Source organism: Syngnathus scovelli, chromosome 6, assembly GCF_024217435.2.
Source record: "Syngnathus scovelli strain Florida chromosome 6, RoL_Ssco_1.2, whole genome shotgun sequence".
Taxonomy (NCBI): Eukaryota; Metazoa; Chordata; class Actinopteri; order Syngnathiformes; family Syngnathidae; genus Syngnathus; species Syngnathus scovelli.
Window position 1 is genome coordinate 17,720,285 of NC_090852.1, and position 18,520 is coordinate 17,738,804.

The 18,520-nt window shown below is 40.0% G+C and overlaps 1 protein-coding gene across 3 annotated transcripts in view; it reads right to left on the bottom strand.

Annotated features, from left to right (window-relative positions):
- Positions 1-18,520, bottom strand: part of alkbh3 (alkB homolog 3, alpha-ketoglutarate dependent dioxygenase) — a 132,294-nt gene that overhangs the window by 103,273 nt on the left and 10,501 nt on the right. Inside the window, exons 11-12 of one of the 3 annotated variants that reach the window (XR_007482300.2) lie at positions 10,154-10,267; positions 6,328-6,410 (exon numbers count right to left, since the gene is read on the bottom strand). The exons of 1 other annotated variant lie outside the window; for it this stretch is intronic. The gene's annotated coding sequence lies outside the window, so the exon portion shown is untranslated. The remainder of the gene's footprint in view (positions 1-6,327; positions 6,411-10,153; positions 10,268-18,520) is intronic. One more of the 3 variants, XR_007482299.2, reaches the window with a different exon arrangement.

Sequence of the window (18,520 nt, forward strand, 5' to 3'; positions counted from 1 at the left end):
GAGAGAGCAGCTGCTGTCACTTCCAATGGCATCTAACATTCCTTCACCGGCATCACTGGACTTTTCTGTGTAAGCCCAGAGGGACTCATCTAATATCACACTAGTAGTGGAATATTAGTAGATATATTGCAGTGAGTTTCACGGGCAAATGAAAACCTCATTTTTTACAGTACTGGACATCCAAGTTTTAAACAAAGAGGGAATTCCCATGAAGCATTCCGGATCCTTCCATGATAAGTGGTTTCATATGCACATGAAGTATCAAGAAGTGAACACTTGGCTATTATGATACTAATATTAAACAAAAAAGGTAAAGTTTTCTTACTGGCAGCACATTTGGTCTGTGTCCTTGTCTTCTGTGGTTCAATAATATATAAAAAAAAAAAATGAGGCAAATATTTCTAATTGGCTGTACATGTCATTGTCTGACAGCAAACTTTGCAAACATTTACTCACCTTTAAATATGGCTCATGGTCCGTCACTAGAAACGTTTCAGCAGAAACGTGTACCAAAAGAAAGGTTCCTACCCAAATGAAACTTTTATAATATGAATTAAATCAAAAATATCTTGACAAGTATCGCTGGTATCTTTTCCAGGATGTTGGTTGACCAAGGTTGGAAGGATGCTACCCAACTGAAACTTTTATAGTATAAATTCAATCAAAAATATCTTGACAAGTAATAAATAATTATTTTTTTCTTCCCATTGGAAAGAATGGCAACAGAAAAGTTCCATTGCGGTGTCACACTGTCAACATTGTAAAAACAAACTTTATTAAAGTGATCATACTATGGAAACTGTACTTTTTATTTTTTATTTCATCAAGTGGTGGCACAAAATAAAATCATTTGGATTCAGATGCCGTTTTTAAACTAGATGTATAGTTTATTTATTTATTTATTTATTTATTTATTTATTTATTTATTTATTTATTTATTTATTATTTATTTATTTATTTATTAAGTAGCTGCAGAGTCATCCCCTAAATAGAAAAATAGAAAGACTAATGGCTACATTATATTTCTGCTGTTTAAAAATGACATTAAATCAACTTGGCTTTTTTTTTTTTTTTTTTATTATGCTCTCTGGGGCAACAACATAGTTTCAAATGTTCACGGTCTGACTGTCATGTCTTTCTCCCAATTACATGACAGCGGTTGTGATTTGTTCTCTTGCCACTCGCTTTGGATCTGTCACAATATCGTCGCGTTCACGTTAGGAGGGCAGCAGTGTGTGGTGCAGTGTGTGTGCGTGCCTGCAAAGAAGAGATGCATGGAGGCTTCAACTGCCATCGCACATAAGATGCACTAATCCGCCATGATCTGTGATCAACACACACACACACCAATCATTATGTTGGGTGTGGTTATTTAGGACATTGATATTATACGGTCCTGCTGCTTGCTGATTACTCTACTGGCCTGCTGAAGATGGAATCATTGAGCTGGGAGAATGTAAAATAAATATGACATAAATTCACATTACAGTAAAAAAATAAAAATAAATATTGGTATAGCTACATTCATACGCAACATAACTCTGGATACTGTTTTACAAAACTTAAAATAACAGTAGGACAAATGAAAAGACCAAGCAAAAATGTAAAATGACAAAGAACCTATTATGGTGGAAAATCCAAGATTGTGAAGTTCACCCAACACTTTTTTTTTTCTCATTATGGTCTTACAGTGACTTTCAAAAATATAATTTCATTCTCATTAATATGTCCCCTGGTTTAATAAACTCAGTTAAAGGCTCTTTAGTCATTATTTATCTACACATTTCCCCAAAAGGATGCACAGATGGTAATGAGCCCATTATCCAGGAGGTACTCTATGTTGGTCCAAATTAGCATGGATGGCCATTCTAGTTTCATCAAATTAGCCTTAAAGTACACTTCCCTATTAAACAGAAAAAAAAATATGGAGTCCTCAGAGGGACATAATCTCCTGTGCTGTAGTTCGAAACAAACTATTTATATAATGCAGATTGAGCAGAAGGCAGCATAAAGACGTCATTTAGCTGATGGGAAGAAGCAATGGGCGTCAGAAATCCAGCGGTGACCCAAGTACCCCCCCACCCCCCCTCCCGCCCTTCCCCTCCGGCTACCCTACCAGTAACCTCTGCCCTATCCAGTTTAGCCAGCAACGGGGTTAATTCCATGTCCTGAAGCTGAAACAACAGGATCACAGCCACAGCACTAATACTCAATAGACACTGACCTACTTTGTTGGATTAAGCGAGGGGGAGAAAAAAACGGATCCGCTGCCCTAATGCCAGCAATGAAAACGATCTAATGGTCCGAACTGTTTTGTTTAATCTGAGAGCATGCTCGTGTTATTTATTTCTCATTATAGGAATGCGGTTTCTGTTGATGGGATTAAACGGCCGCCCCGGGTCCACTTTCGTAGGCTGACCTCCCGACATAATCACAAAGTCAAAAAAAACATTTGGATGGACACTCCTGTTGTGTGTCTCTTGTTTGTGTGTTGCTTTTTTTGTGTGTGTGCACAGTAATAGTGATTACTCATCCATGTTGGGACTTTGCAGCGATTTGGACAGAGGGGGACAGCGGTGGTTTTGGTGATTACGCTTTTCAGGAAAACACATCACAGTCGAGACAGCGCCGGTTCAAAATCTGGGTGGTAATAACTTGCGAGTTTTTATTTCTAGTTAGACTTTTGTTTTTTTTTAATGCAGTGGTTTTTCATTAACTCAAAGAGCAGTTTTTATTAATTAATTAATTAATTAATTAATTAATTAATTAATTAATTTATTTATTTATTTATTTATTTATTTATTTATTTATTTATTTATTTATTCGTTCGTTCGTTCGTTCGTTCGTTCGTTCGTTCGTTCGTTCGTTCGTTCATTCATTCATTCATTCATTTATTTATTTATTTATTTATTTATTTTTTTATTTTTTACAGAACGGCTGTTTTAGTTCAGTTTTCTTAGTTTCAGTATTAGTTTTATTTATTTTTTTAGAAAGGAAGAAGTAAGTTTTAAACGTTGTTCTTTCGTCTGTATGGCCTAACGGTAATTTCAATTTCAAAACAATTTAAAAAAACAAACAAATTACTTTTAGTTTGACTTTTTCGTTGACTATAATGACCTTGTTTGAAACACAGTTAATACATTTTATCCCCAACCAAAACTGCCCCGGATTCCGAAAACAGCAAATTCAGCAAAAACACAAAATTGTCCATCGATGGGAATTGTTTAGTCATGCCTTAACATTAGGCCCAAAAAATTATGCTAAAATGGTACAAATTTCAGCTCCGGTGAGCAGTCTAGGGTGTATCCCGCTTCACTCATAAAACGATCGCTGGGATCGAGTCCAGCTCACCCTAATGAGGACGAGCGCTATCAAAAATGGATGGATGGATGGATGGACGGATGGCCTCATCATTGTTTCTCATTGGCTAAATTGAGCTTTTGGAATAAAACCAACCAAAACGTCATTTGAGGCCCGCCGCAAATGACTTGTTGACAGACTGTTTCCTTCTTATGCAAATTAATCAAAGAGGCGCGTGAGCGCCGGCGGCTGGCGCGCAACAATCAAAATCTATTTTTCTGCTCCATTACATCACCACCAGGGGGCACATGATTCCTGGAGCGTGCAAGTGTTTGTGTTTGACAAATTGCCACAGAGGTAACATGTACTCAGCAGAGGGAAGGAGGCTTTTACAATCAGCTTCCGATGACCCACGTCTGATTTTATATGCGTGTAATTTGCTCCGCCGTGACAGCTTGCACGTGACCGTGAACGACATGCTTCACCGATATGGTGTCCATGTTGGCAATAAATACAGCTACAGGCATGTCACAAGTCATCAATTGCAACACACCACTTATTTCCCCTTCATGGTACAGTTAAATAATTTCCAATAAAATTAACACGTGGTAAGTAGACGATGAATCGATTTTCAAATTATTTTTGATAATCGATTAATCGTTCAGCAACCTTTAGTATGAAATTTGCTTTTTTTTTTTAACTGTGGACTTTCTCAGTGGCAATTAGGATGTTTCTGTACTTTAGTGGTTTATAAATGTCAATAAATATAAAAAGTAACGCATGTGGTGAGGGAGTTTGTGAAAATCTCATTCGTCCTCATAAACGTTCTCACGTTGAGCCAACACCGTAATACGTGCATATGTTCCAAGGCCTGTGTACCTTTAAGTTCACAGAGTCAAGCCAGGGGTTGAAGCAGCGCATGAATTATTTGCCGGAAGGGGGTAAAAAAAAAAAAAAAAATGCCCGATGCATCTTTTAACGTGTGCAGCCACTGCAGAGTACGGAGCCTACAAATGTCACGTCCTCTCAGCGTCAAAAGTAATTGGTCAAGCTGCAGAGTACGGCGCGGCGGGGGTAACGAGGCGCTTTGCCGCCGTAACAGACTCAAACGACGCACTTTGCCACGTGTCGCATGAGCTAATAGAGGTCGCGCAAGTACACACAGCACTTAACATATTAACCTAAAATGATTGTTATCATTAGCCACCTGTCGGCCATCTTGTTTTCATGCTAGCTTTGCTTATTTAAATGCATTTTTCCCTTTTATTTAGTACATATTACACATCATTTGAATGTTATTATGGTGATACTTGGTGAGAATTTTGGAAGCAACCACTGGCCCGTCGTTTTCGCAAATTTCAGGTAATGTATATTCAGTGGTTTTACTCCAGGGGAGCTGACATTGAAGTGAAAAGGCCATTAGGAGGGACACGAGGAGATTGGGGGATGGTACTGTGCACTGGACTCGTCGTGCGGTGCCTAGCGGGCTGCAATGAAGAGGGTGACAACAAGGGAAGCAGCTGATGTGCTCCAAGTGGCCCTTCACCACTTTTCCCGCTGCGTGCATCTTCGTACCCGCCAGAGATCATCACATGTCAGCTCTCATGAGGAGCGCCTAATGTGAGCGTGCACATGTGGTTTGATTCCAGGGTCAGCAGCTACTTCAGAAATGTGAGGTAACTGGGTGTTGGTTTTTAGATGGGGTTAGAGGGCTTGATATTCACCATGATGATATTTCTTCACGGCTCTTCAGGTGGGAAAAATTTGGAAGGGTCAAAATGTGGCCATCAAATAGCCATTACACTGCTGAAGGGGTTATCATTAGTATAATACATTAAATTAAAAAAAATAAAACTGTAAAATGTAATGACAGTCATTGGTACAAAATGTGATTTCAAATATTAAAAATTCATTAAAAAAAATAGATACATAAAAAGTACAGTTTTGAGTCAAAATTCAACTGGTAAGGCAATAAATTTAACTAAAATAAAATAAATACCTTACGCTTAACATTGAATTCATAAATACTAATTAAGATTTGAACAAATATATTAAATTGACTTTAAATGATATTTGAAAATTACATTTTAAATTAAAAATTAAATAAAACAGTTTATCCTAACTTAAATCGAATATATCAAAATATAATAATTTTAATAAATTTTATATTAAAATGTAATGAAATTACACATTTATTTAGATTACAAATTTATTTAGGTTTTCTTAAGTAAAATATATTGGAAATTACATTTGAAAATTTAAAGAATCAATTGTAATTACATTTAATGAAAATTATGTTTTAAATGAATGACAATTAAAAAAATAATAATACACTCAACTTCACTGACAAGTTATAATGTCAATGTCTTAAAACAAACAAACCACTGTGCATAAAAAATTTACAAAAAAAAAAAAAATGGACATTGCAAGAGTGGCTGTGCAATTGGAAGGTACAAATCAACATTGCTCTACAAGAAGAATGTGGGAAAATATCGCGCACTCGTCAGTGGTTAAGTAGGTCAAAGGACCGAACATGACCCAGAAATGGGTGTCGCCCCTGCGGGTCATGGGCCAGTCAGGCATGAGGTGCCAAGTGAGCGCCTCTGATTTGACTTCCAGTAAGGTGGCCGGCCTGCCTGCTCGCCTTGCCTGCCTGGCTGGCTGGCCTTCATCCCCTCAGGTTACGCCTCCACGGTCTCTCACATGAAAGTTCACACCCAAAAAGTGTGCTTCACTTTTTCCTTTTGCTCTCCAACCAAAATGATTGCCGCTTTTTGTTGAATTATATTAATCATGTATTAATTTCCTACCACATTTTTTTTGGGTGCTGCCACTTTTGAAATGCATCTTTAACAGCACATAAAAAACTTCTGGCGTGAGATAAGCAGAATTATGCTAGCCGATAAATGATAAAGTGAAGAAGAAAGTAGTAACGCTGCGGTACACAACACACCTTTCACGACTTGGATATCCGATTGTTTATTTTTGTGGCGTCTCCTTGAAACCGCCTCGCCTGCCTCCAGTCACCTCTAGTCGCAGCTTGTTGAAGTGTGAATGCCCTTTGACCCGTGATTCCACAACCATCATCGAAATATTTGGCCTATTGTGTTCTGTTTGGAGGAATCACAAAAGCAATTCTGAATGAAAAGCCCTGAACCTTCTGATTGACAGTACGACACACACACACACACACAACAACTATTGGGAACGGCTCCATTGTCGAGGCCTCCTGCAGTTATAGAAAATATTTACCAGGGTTTGCCCATCAAGGACATGATTTATAAAAGGTGTTGCAGGAAAATTGGAGGAACAACATCAACGACATCACAAAAAACACAAAGAGTAGGAAGGCTATGTCACTGAAGCATCCCACTACATTTCTTTATTTAAACGGCTCCTGGCTTGCTAAATATATCCGTGACGAGCTTTCAATAAAGAAAATTAAGTAGCCGAATTACACTTGTCAATTAGTGTGGAGATGTGTTGATGTGGCGCATGCAGCAGACGCTTCAGCAAATTTATCCATTTTTCCTAAGACTTTCATTTTCACTTTGTTTTCATTATCTGTTGAGACAAAAATATTGATGTGGGTGCTGGTGAAAGGGTAAAAAAGAAAAACTGAGTTTCAAAGCTAGCATGTTTTTAGACTTTAAAATTGTATCAGTTGATTTGTTTTGTGCAAAATATTTTCAGGTTTTTCTAAAAACGTTTTTTTCCTCTTAACATTTTGACCTTATTCCTATGAGATTAATTATTTTTACATATACATATATTAATGACAAATGTATTTCATGTAATTAATTATTTTTTGTTTAAATTTTCAAATATTTCAACTTTATTCCTCCTGTCAAACCTGGGGTGTTGTTTTTACCATTACAACTTTGTCATATAATTTATTTAATCCTCATGATGATTTTTTTTCTATGTATAATTTGAAGTTTGTATTTAATTCTTTAAAAAAATATTACATTATTTTATTCTGATATCTGTATTTCACTGCTGGCCATTATTGTGGTATTTGGAGAGCTAATTAATTTTTTAAAGGGGTGTTCTCTGCAATGTGTAGAAACCACCACTAGAGGTCAGTGTGTTGGACATGGTACAGTAGAAGCAAGTGTGAGAATTGGCTTTACAAGGAAGTACATTCCACCCTTTTAGTCCTTCACATTCATATTTTAGGGCAAGGGGTCAGGGGGAGGGTTCTGAAATTTTTTCATAATCCTAATACCAGTTAAACATAACCAATGCTACATTAAGTATTACCATATATGGTCACCCTAATGACCACATCAATAGGCAGCCATTTTTTTTTAGGAGGCTAACAGCAGAGAGGGATTTGTCAGTCATCTCAGTATTTCATAATCCTTTGCTGGGCTTTTTTTTTTTTTGCTGTTTGTGTGTATATTAACCTGTGGTTGAACCCTCTTTAGTGGCAACCTCTCGCCACAAAGTTCAGTGAACATTCAGCACAGAAGCAGCCAGCATGTCATCTCGCATCTATTTGCCCACGGGGGAAGCAGCCAGTCAGTGTGTGTGGAGCTCTCTCTCTCTCTCTCTCTCTCTCTCTCTCTCTCTCTCTCTCTCTCTCTCTCTCTCTCTCTCTCTGAGGTGAGCTTTTGCATGGGGAGAAAAAAAAAAAAAAAAAAGCACACATTCTCCACACACTGATGGTGCATGTAAGTGAGATGATTACATAGAATGCCCGGGTGTTGACCTCGGCTTTTTCACTCATGCCTAATGATCTCATCACACCACGCGCCGCATCACTCTCACCCACTCGGAGCGCGGCAGAAAGACAAGAGCGGATATGGTTGAAGTGTGTAATTATTTAACTTCTCAGGGCTCCCCATCTTCACATGGGCAGAGGTCCCACGCATGTCAAACGCAACATATTTCATAAAATGTATACAAACGAATGTAAGCCTTTGAGAGCTGATGTTAACATGATGTGAGTGACGGGGTGTGAGATGTGGCATACAGCAGCTTCTATGTGAATGTGTTTAAATGTTTTGCGGGTCTCCGAGCAGTCGGTAACAGCTCACTATGCTACTTTTTATATTCTGCATTTCACTCACAATTAGTCATTAACCCTTCAAACACTCCATTTTTTCTTCATATAATCCACCGTCAAAGGATTAACAGGTTAATTAAAGACAGACAAGAATGGAATTCTCTCATGTTCATTAATCTCTCCAAATGATAGGCCCTTGGCAAGTTTCACTTTCTGTTTCATCGGTGAAGTACTGCAGGCAAAGTATTCTATTTAACGTAATCTAAATGCCATATTGTTCAAATAAAACGTTTCCGAAATAAAACGGCATAAGCTCGTCGAAGTCATTTTCACCCTCATAAAATACATTTGGCCGTCCGCCCCATTTATCTTTGCCGCCCCATTTTCTTCAAACGCTTAACCTGAAGGAGCCTGAAGAGCCCCCCGAGCAAACACCTCGAGTACTTTACGTATTTGAACGGCCCAATTCTCTCTCTCTCTCTCGCTTCATTTGCAGAGGCACGCTCAGATTAGCATCCCGCCGACCGCTCGGTGAGTTACTCTCTTAGACGCTGCGCCGCGCGGCTCATTTTATAAGATCAACATTAAGATTCATGAGCAGGCTGTCGAGGTTTAACACAATCTTACTCATCCCCGGGGAGTCTTTACAAGAGCTTCTCTAGAACACGTACAAATAGTACGTCGCATTCCCAACGAAAAAACCCGAGTAATGTCGGTGTCGGAATAATGCGAGGCTAATGGGCTATTAAAACCAATCACGGCGTTTGGTAGAAATTGACCGCCAGATGTTAGCCATTCTACGTGCAGCTGGTAAGCTAGCTAAAAAAAAAAGAAAGGTGCGTGGTATCAATGGGAATGAAGGTATTACAATTTTGAGTTTCAGGAAAGACATCACGATAAATCGTCGACATATTATTTCGTCCCGGTAACTGATACCGGGACCAATACCGGATTGCGGACTGGTGATCTCCGAAATCGTACTTAAGAGTTTCACCTATCGCGGAAAAATCTGGAATGAAAAACTGTAATCATAATTGGTCGGCTATGACTAATACCGTAATAAAATGTTCGCACTCCGTGACGACTTTTTAGCGCAAATCAGGTGTCGCTAATTAATTCAATGTCCAGCTACTTAGTGTCAGTCGTAAATGAAATGTTTGGACTACCTGGAGCCTTTGCGAACTGGCGAGCTTGTAAAAACAAATCAGAAAGGCTTCTTGTGAAAACCCTCAGGGTGATGTTACATATGTGGATGGTGGTTTTTGCCCTTAGCGGCTCCCCCTTCTCTCCGTTCCTGATGAAGGGTTAAGTGGGGCTAGTACAGGTTTGTTTGGCTCCGTAATACTCGGCGTAGTCAGCGGCAACGGCAACAATGTGTCTTGAAAAGTAGGCTTATGAAAGTTTGATGAAACTACAAGAGCTTAAGTGATCTGCGCTAGGCCCTCGGCAAGAAGGATGTCTGCTTATATTAATTTCATGGAGTTTAAGAGGTCACCAAACTCATTTGGAGAGTCTTACTCATTTATGAACTCTGCAACCTCTCTGTTATGCGGCGCTCTGAGCTACGAAATGTTAAATTTACAAGGAATACTAGCGGGGGGGGAAAAAAAATGAAAAAATTAGGTGTATTTGGAGTTTGAACAAAAATATATTTTGCTATGACATTTACCTGACTTTAAATTTGATTTGCTTATCGGGAAATTGAGGAGCTGCACCCGGGGAGGGGGACTTGAGCGGAAAATGGCTTTAGCCAATATTGCAATAAGACAATAGACTTCTAAGAATGCGGCTTAGCTCCGGAGCACTCAAGCCTCCAGAGTGGAACGGAGTAAATGAGCTCACCTTAAATGCCGATACGTTGGGGGGATTGGACATTCCTTTCAATTAAAATCGGGGGGACTCAAACAGGAAGTGGTCCGGGGGCCCCCATCTCGGAGGTTAAGCTGATGAGTCAATCTGCGGAAATGGAAAATATTGATTCTATCAGAGTTTTGATTTGGACTTTGGAGGTTTACACATTAAATGTTAAAATTAGTGTTTGGATTTGAAGCACTGGGTACCCACGATGGACTCGAGGGCGCTCAGCGGGGCTAGCGAGTGATTAATTGATGGTCGGCGTCGCTGCCCGTGGCGCCTTGACGAAGAGGGATTAGACTCAGATGATAATAGGACGACGCGGAGGAAGTGGCGGTGTCACGCTCCTCGGCAAAGATTTCAATCAAACATCTCTTCAGTCAAGGTGCTTGAAGACCAAGTTCCAAAATGTGTCCTCTGAAATTTTGAAATTGTAGCTAAAGGCATTAAAAAACGCACGACACCTTTTTCAAACTAGCTTCCAGATTGACATCACACTTTAATTAACATGTTACGTTGGAGACATTCATTTATAAGTATCAAATAAAGTTTGTTAGATTGAATTTACCGCAATTATAAAACGCACGTTGCTGCATATAGAAGCGAAAGGATTGATACGGTTTTTCCCTGAGCCTTTATTTAGCCCCCTTACTTGTTCTTCTTCCCGCTGAACTAAGATGGCTGTGCACTTTTCCCCAGAGAAGGCAATAATGTCACATGCGCATGTGGCAAGACGATATTTCACATCCAAAGCAAAAGCTATTAGGGATGACTACTTACCATAGACAAGATCCTGTGTGTCCTTCAAAGCAACAACCTTCACATTCACCCAAGTGCTCATACACACACATTGAGTGATTTTTCATCTACTCGCACTTTTCAAAAAAAAAAAAAAAAGTGGAACTATACAATGTGTGCGGAGCTGAGCAAAAAGGTAACGACCAGTATCGATGATTTCACCTTTAAATAAATGACTGGCTGTACCAAAAAGACTTTTAGATACAAAGCCAAGATTAGTTTCGCACTTGAAGGTGAAGCTCCACATGTTGTAATAATATTAATGTTAAATAATAAATATATCATATAATATATAATAATAATATATCATTATATAAAGTATATAATAATAATATTAAAATATGAACAAGCAACATCAAAAATCACCACTTACCCCCAAAAAAGTCACCTAAAAAAAATAAAATAGTTGTCGGATCAAACAAAATGGCGGCTAAGGCTCACTCACAATTCACCAAACTGGAAAATCGGCAGAATTTGTAGCAACAGCTCAGCAGAAAATCTTCCTACGACCACCATTTCGTGATGTCATCGAATAATCACAACCGGTATGAATTCTCAAAATCCGACAGCCGATTTCCGGCATAAAAAAAAAACGATTGATTTGCCGATTAACCAAAAAATGTACAATGTGTCAAATAACGAGCCCCCCGATGCATTTCAACTCTCAAAATTCTCAAAAGTTGAACTGCATTTTGTTGACACGTAACATCAGCAGTATTCCGTATAAAAAATAATCCGACGGCCATTCCCGCCGTTAACATTCGTCATGCTAACGTCTGTACGCGTCTTGCTTTTCCGCGCTAAAGAACACTCGCTCTTGATTTATATTCCCTCCCATTCTTTTGAACTATAAGAAAAGAACTCTCCACCTTGACCGCTCTATTACGCTAAGAAGCCAAAGTTATCAATCGAGGTAGCGAGAGCTTTTTCAAAAGGCACGTTTGCTTTTCGGCCTAATAGATCATACCCGACGGTGGCGAGAGAATCCGAGAAGGAGTGAGATGTTGCTTCAAACAGTATAGCTTTGACTGATTATGCGTTTTCTCCTAAGCTATTCATAGAAGATAGATTCATCATTCCAATTTGTCAAGCGAGTGAAGATTTCGATTAATTATGTGCAGAGAGGGGGGGGAGGGGGGGAGGGGGACGCTATGGGTGTATTAGGCCTCTGCTGTCAACTCCAGTCTGAGGCCCCATTTACTGGACTCCACAAAAAAAAATATATATATCAGAGAGGTGCTAGGATCCGCCAGTAATTAATTTGATGAATGCTTCGGCGGCACAAATAGTGGCAGCCGTGCATCTTTTCATCACACACGCCCAGCGCGGGTCTCTCTGCTTGGTGCTAATTTGAGGAAGGGGAGGGGGAGGAGGGGAGGGGGGGGGGGGGGGGGCGCTCATCTGGATAGTGGATGTGCTTGTGTCTGGCGCTATTCTTCACCGATGTAGTCGCTGCCTCCTGCTGTCCAGGAGGGCTTTATGTATTCTGTCAACTCTGTCCTTGTGGTGCTACTACCTGCTCCACATTGTGGCTTGTTTGTTGACTCGGCGCCCTGAACTTAATAATAGGGGGGGGGCGCTTGGATTAATGGAAGGTACGATTCAGGTCATTTCCCTGAAAAATACAGCAGGATTTGGAAACATCTGATCCATTCATCACTGTGGGCCAAATTTTTTATTTTCTCCCCGTAGTACCTGGAATAGGTAAAATATTGTTTTGAAACTTTTTTTTCCACCAACTTCAGCATTAATCACGCCAAAACTCATCCAGAAAGTAATTATATTTTTAATATTTTCCAATATTTTTTTACCCAGTGGCTGCAAAGGTTTCCTCGACACGAGTCCAACTATGACTTGAATAATTTAGTCAAGATCTGACTTGGTCGACCTAAGTTGTTAAATTGTTGTCTAGTAAACCACATTTGAATTTTGCAATAAGGAAGCAGTTGTCCTTGAATGACCCCTGGAAATGATCAGATTGTAAACACTTATTATGACGAGTCATCAAATTGTTCCGCTCCCCACCCATACACACACACACACACACTAATGACAACAATACAAAAGTTTTGCAATTTATCGACATAATTCCAGTATAGGTTCAAAACAACCAAAATTAGCCCCTTCAAACCATAAAAAAAAACTTTCCATGACTTCTTGATACTTTTTTGTGGGTCTAATCAAGACGGACACACCTACAAATTTTTTGTGTGGGGAGTGAATTACACCCACATAAATTTTCACCTGAACAAACAATTATTATTTTTACAAAAAAAAATGAATGCTTGATGATAATGCACAAATACAAAATGGACTCATATTGTTCCCTGACAGTATAAATTCCCGATTAAAGCCAAAATATATGCAAAGGGTCACATCCAGACAGCCAGCGTGAGAGGTATAGTCGTGCCATGGAAAATGATTGATCATATTATTGTGATCAGGTGAAAGCTTCAGTTTGCAAACACGCACTGTCAATGTCACCGGGCGCCTCGGCCCGACAAAAAAAAAAATAATTGGACCGGTGCCACATAATTCAGGTTCATATTTTCACAAGTGTGGGGAGGGGTGGGCTCATTATAAATCAGGTCGGCCACTGATACAAGACCATAAATCATAAGAAAGACACGGCTTGAACAATTAGATAATTACCAGAGTGCCGTTTCAACGCCGTCGACATGTTTTGCTTTGTCTGGGAGGGAGAGAAGAACCGAGAGTCCCACTTTAGTCATCAATTCAGAGTCTAGATGAATATTTTGATTTTGTCGGCCAATCTTACATCACCATAGCTTGTCACACGTTGGCTGTATTTTCAAGCAGTCTGGTTTTGACTGCCACTGACTCTTTAATGTAGCTTAAATATTCAGTTACACTCGCTTGTAACTTTAATTATATCTGCGGCTTGTGATTAGCCCTTGGCAGACAAGGCTGCCGGAAATCCAGAAGCAGGGGTCCAATTGACCCCAATTGAAAGTGTCATTTCACAGGCTCGCCAAGTTAAGAGATGCCGCCGCGGTGGGCTAGGATGTTCGTCGTCGTTTGATATTTGAGCAGCTTCCGAAAAAGTAGTGGAGAATTGAGGTCACAGCACTGGAGGGGAACCAAATGGAGGAGAACCTTCAGGCTTTCGTAAACACGTGTTGAAGCTTTTAGCTTCCTAAACGCTAGCTAGCACCTTATGGATCTGCAGAAGGTGTGAGTTTTTTTTCTTCGGCGTGTTTGACAAGCGACCGTGACTCGAGTCTGAGCTTCCTTAAAGCCTTCGGAACAAAATGTAAATGTCTCATTAGATCATTGTCTCCAAAGCACTTAAAATAGACGTTAAAGCCGCTCTGGCGTAAGCCCCATCTGCTCCACAACACATCCTCATTGAGAAGAGGCCTTGTTTTAAGGCGCAATTGAACCTTTAATAATGTCATGACTGATGTATGACCCTCAGTGGACAGAAGGGGGAGGGGCCAGGGTTCTTTCTTAAGATGACAGGTATGATATCTCTTTTGCAACGTCGTATTGCTTCAACGGGCTACGTTAGCAAACATTGATGACATTCTGTCATTATTGTCACTTTGCATGAGAAGCATGACAGTAAACAAGGAGCTTTGACAGCAGAGTGACCCCAGATGCTGCGCATATGATTGATATCTCCACCGACAATGATCGTTTGGGGTTTTTTTTTCTTCCCCTTCCTTGGTGCTTCTATACGAGAGGGGTGGGAGCAGTGGGCGGGGGCAAATACAGCAGAAATGTCACACCAGGGAAGCCAGCGAGGCGTAAAGCCCCGCCTTGACGAGCACAGGGTCAGTAGCTCCTCTCTGCCCCCTTTTGCGCTTCGGGTAAAATGATCTAAGTGATTCTGGACCTCTGCCACCGATCTGCTGGAGTGCAGAAGTCAAGCGCGTAGGCATGGAGGAGTGAAGCCCGGCGAAGGATTTGCTGGTAGAACGACATGTTGTGGGCTATTGCCTTGAGGGAACACTCCCTCCTATTTGCAGCTTTCTCCATAAATAATAACAAGGGACGAGAGAGAAAGAGAGAGAGAGAGATTCTGCTTCTCAGGTATCTGTGTTTAATGGCAACCACGATCAATCAAGCTAATTAGGCTAAGTTCATTCAAGATTAAGGATTAAAAAAAAGCTGGAACTATTTTGAAAACATTTCATGAATACTTTCAACGCAAAGTTAATGTGTGTTAACCGTTGTCACCGAGTCAGAGGGTTCAAGAACGTCACTGCGCGGGGGTAATAAGGTCAATCCAAAAAGCAACCCAGGGGCACATTTGCCAGCAAAGAGGCAGAAACACACACACACACACACAAAGGACACGTACACACTCGTCCCTCCCTTATGTTGCACAATCCAAACCAATCGAGTCAATTGCCAGAAAACATGACATGACCTTTCAGATTCACTGAGCATCAAGCGTGAGTGGGACTGGCGTGCTTTCCGTTCCAGCGCACCCTATGCCCCTCCCGCCCACTCCGTCACCCCCCGAGGTTCTAAAAACCTCCACAAATAATTACTCTCGCTGGAGTCTGCGCTCCACAAGGCAGAGCCAAAAAGACTTGACTCTTCATTTTGACCCATACTTAAGGTGCTCCCTGTTATGAAAACAAGACTTGAACAATTTTGTCCATGTTAAACGAAAGGAGTCGTGTTTGGACATAAAATGTCAAGTTTGCAGGTTCGGTTGCATTCACTACCAACATCACGGTGAGTTCCGACTATCTGAAAAGAAACTCCTTACTCGGTAAAAGACTTTCAAGAAGGACTAAAACAAACATGGTGACGATTGGACTAAATTTGAGCACTCCCTCCTTTGCGTAAAAAAAAACAGATTATCCTAAAATGTTTTTTTTCTCCAGAATCTGCTTTGAAAACAATCGGGCCGACAATGGTGACTGTTAAACTCGTTCAAAATTCACAATAGTGAATCCCTGTGTGTGGTCAAGTGTTTTGAATGAACAGGAAGGCGGCCATCTTGTTTTGGAGCAGCCATGTTGGGCCTAATTAAGAGCTTGACAAACTTTGACTTGGGAATTCGTCCCAATTAAGGCTTTTTTTTTTTTTTGCCAACACTGATGTGGGCAAAGCCTGCTGTCAACATTGGACAATCATTCTGAGGATTTAAGATAAAACAAAAAAAAACATACCCGCCCAAAATATGTTTACTCTGAAAGAACGTATGGAAAAAGTCTCATGAACCCCTGAACAAAAATTCAGACATCTTAGTTGTGTTATAGCCATTTTAGATTAATCCAAGAGTTTATACAATTTTCTAATATTTCCTTAAAATCCCTCTGAGGATTAAGCAAGTATCCTTAGACAGATAGCTAATGCTAAATGCTAAGTCCCATATTCAGAAGGTTTCAACCAGCCATGATGGATCATCTACAATTTTACAAAATGATCGATACACAACTTTACGCAATAAATGTGTGGTTAGCAGTTGTGTTTACCATTAGACAATTGCAAATGGAACAAGACAGACGTCTGGCATTCATATGTAAGACGGAAGGAAATGTGTGTCAAGGTCAAACGTCATTGTTGTTTTTAGATTTTGCCTTTGATTGCTACTGGCTCCTCCATTATCATGGTTCTCACTCACTGGATTTAATGCCAGCAACAATTCAAGGTCAAATACGGTTAACCTTACATATTTAACCTTTTCCACTGTCATCTATCTTTAAATTAATATCAGCCCCGAGTGCATTTGTTGTCCACAGCGGGGGGAGATGAGGGGAGGGGGGGATCCGACAAGTCCCTTTTTATTAACCTCAAAGGGAAGAAGGGCAGAGTGATAGGAGGTCACAAGTTGGACCGCAACAATCTTATTTCATGGCGCGTTCTCCCTCTTTTTGTGCCCGCGCTAGTTGATTTGAAGTCATTGTTAGTCCTTTTAATGTGAGATTGGGTCAGAGATATTTGCCGACTGGCAAGATTGGGGAGGGGGGGTGGATCTTTTTAATTGTCAGGTCACTTTGTGCAGGGGCAGAAGATCCTTTGGGCACACATTCTGTCTTTGTGTGAGCGGAGCAGCCGTCGGAAATCCCCCGCCTCATTATAAGGGATGGGAAGATTAATTGACCAGTTCAGCAAGTGGCAGCCTCAAGACTGGATCAAGCCGAGGACTCGCCAATTAAGACCGGACTACAGCACCTTCTCTTATTCCGAGACTAATCCTTTTCTATCGGCATTAGTCGCAGCGGTCCTGCCGGGAAGATCAAGGCTCGGCTGTCCTTTGTCAGAGCCGGAGACATATCTATCACGCTTGACAATGAGATTTAATAGTCTTAATAATAGCCAATCAATTTAAATGTCACTGCATTGCCAGCCACTGAACAGGTCATGTGATCCATGTAAGAATTTTATGAAATCTCAAAGGACTGCGGCGCGTTCATTCGGGTCTACAGAGAGTCGACAAAAACCTGTATTTTTTTTGTTTTAAAATTGCTGAGCCACAAATTAGCCACATAATATTTAGCAAAATCAACTACAATGATTAGCTAGCCATTAAGCACATAATATACTGAAAAAACGATAAATTTTGAATCCGAATCTTAATCCTAACCCCAATCCCAAACCATAACTCACCCCTAATCCCAAATAATAAATATGGATTAGATTAAAAATGTAATAAAAATCCATTATAGTCCATCCATCCATTTTTATCAGCGCTTATCCAGGTCAGGGTCACGGCGGCCATTTTGAAACACTGAACAAAATTTACTCAATGTTGGGGTTGAGTTTCATTTTGGATTTCTGAGTTGAATTAATTATTCCATTTCACATCTTTTTATTTCCTAGTGTATTTTTACCCCAAAAATAAAAAAGTCAAATAGGACCATTAAATTGGAATTGCCAACCATGGAGGTGTCAAAGGCTGCTGCCAACACCTGTCGGTTCCCCCGAGCCATTGTATCTTCTGGCGCAAAACATACACACACACAAACACACAAACACACACACACAGCCTTGCATGGTATTTTGCGCAAACCTAAAATCCTCCGAGGGGGAACATACGAAGTGCTAAAAAGATGTCATCATCGCTCTCTTCAGGAGGCCATTATGGACAAGAAGCTAATATACACTGGAGCTATTTCCCCATTTTTTTTCCACCAAGGGCAGTTTTCCCCTCGTGGGTGATGGGTAAAATTGGTTGACATTTTCCTGGCTCCAATTAACCTTTGATTTGACTCTCAGTTTGCCTTGTCTTCTTTTATTTTCCTCCAGAATGTGGCAAATGGAAAGCGCCATTGGAAACATAGCTATTGTTTTCTCATGTTGATCATTTCCTCTTTTTTTTTTTTTTTTTTTTTTTAGTCTAATTGTATTTTTTTTCTCTGGAGGATTTTCACATATACTGTATATGTGGACAGAAGATGTTGTTCAATGTTAGGTCATGACATTTTTCACATTGGGTTAATAAAGCGCTGCTCTATTATTGTATTGTTTGAAATTAAGTCGTAAAGGAAAGATGGTTGCTATTAAATTGTTTTATTTGAAAGTCTCCCAATAGATTCTTCTAATAAAATGAAATAAATTCAACAAACTTTTCTT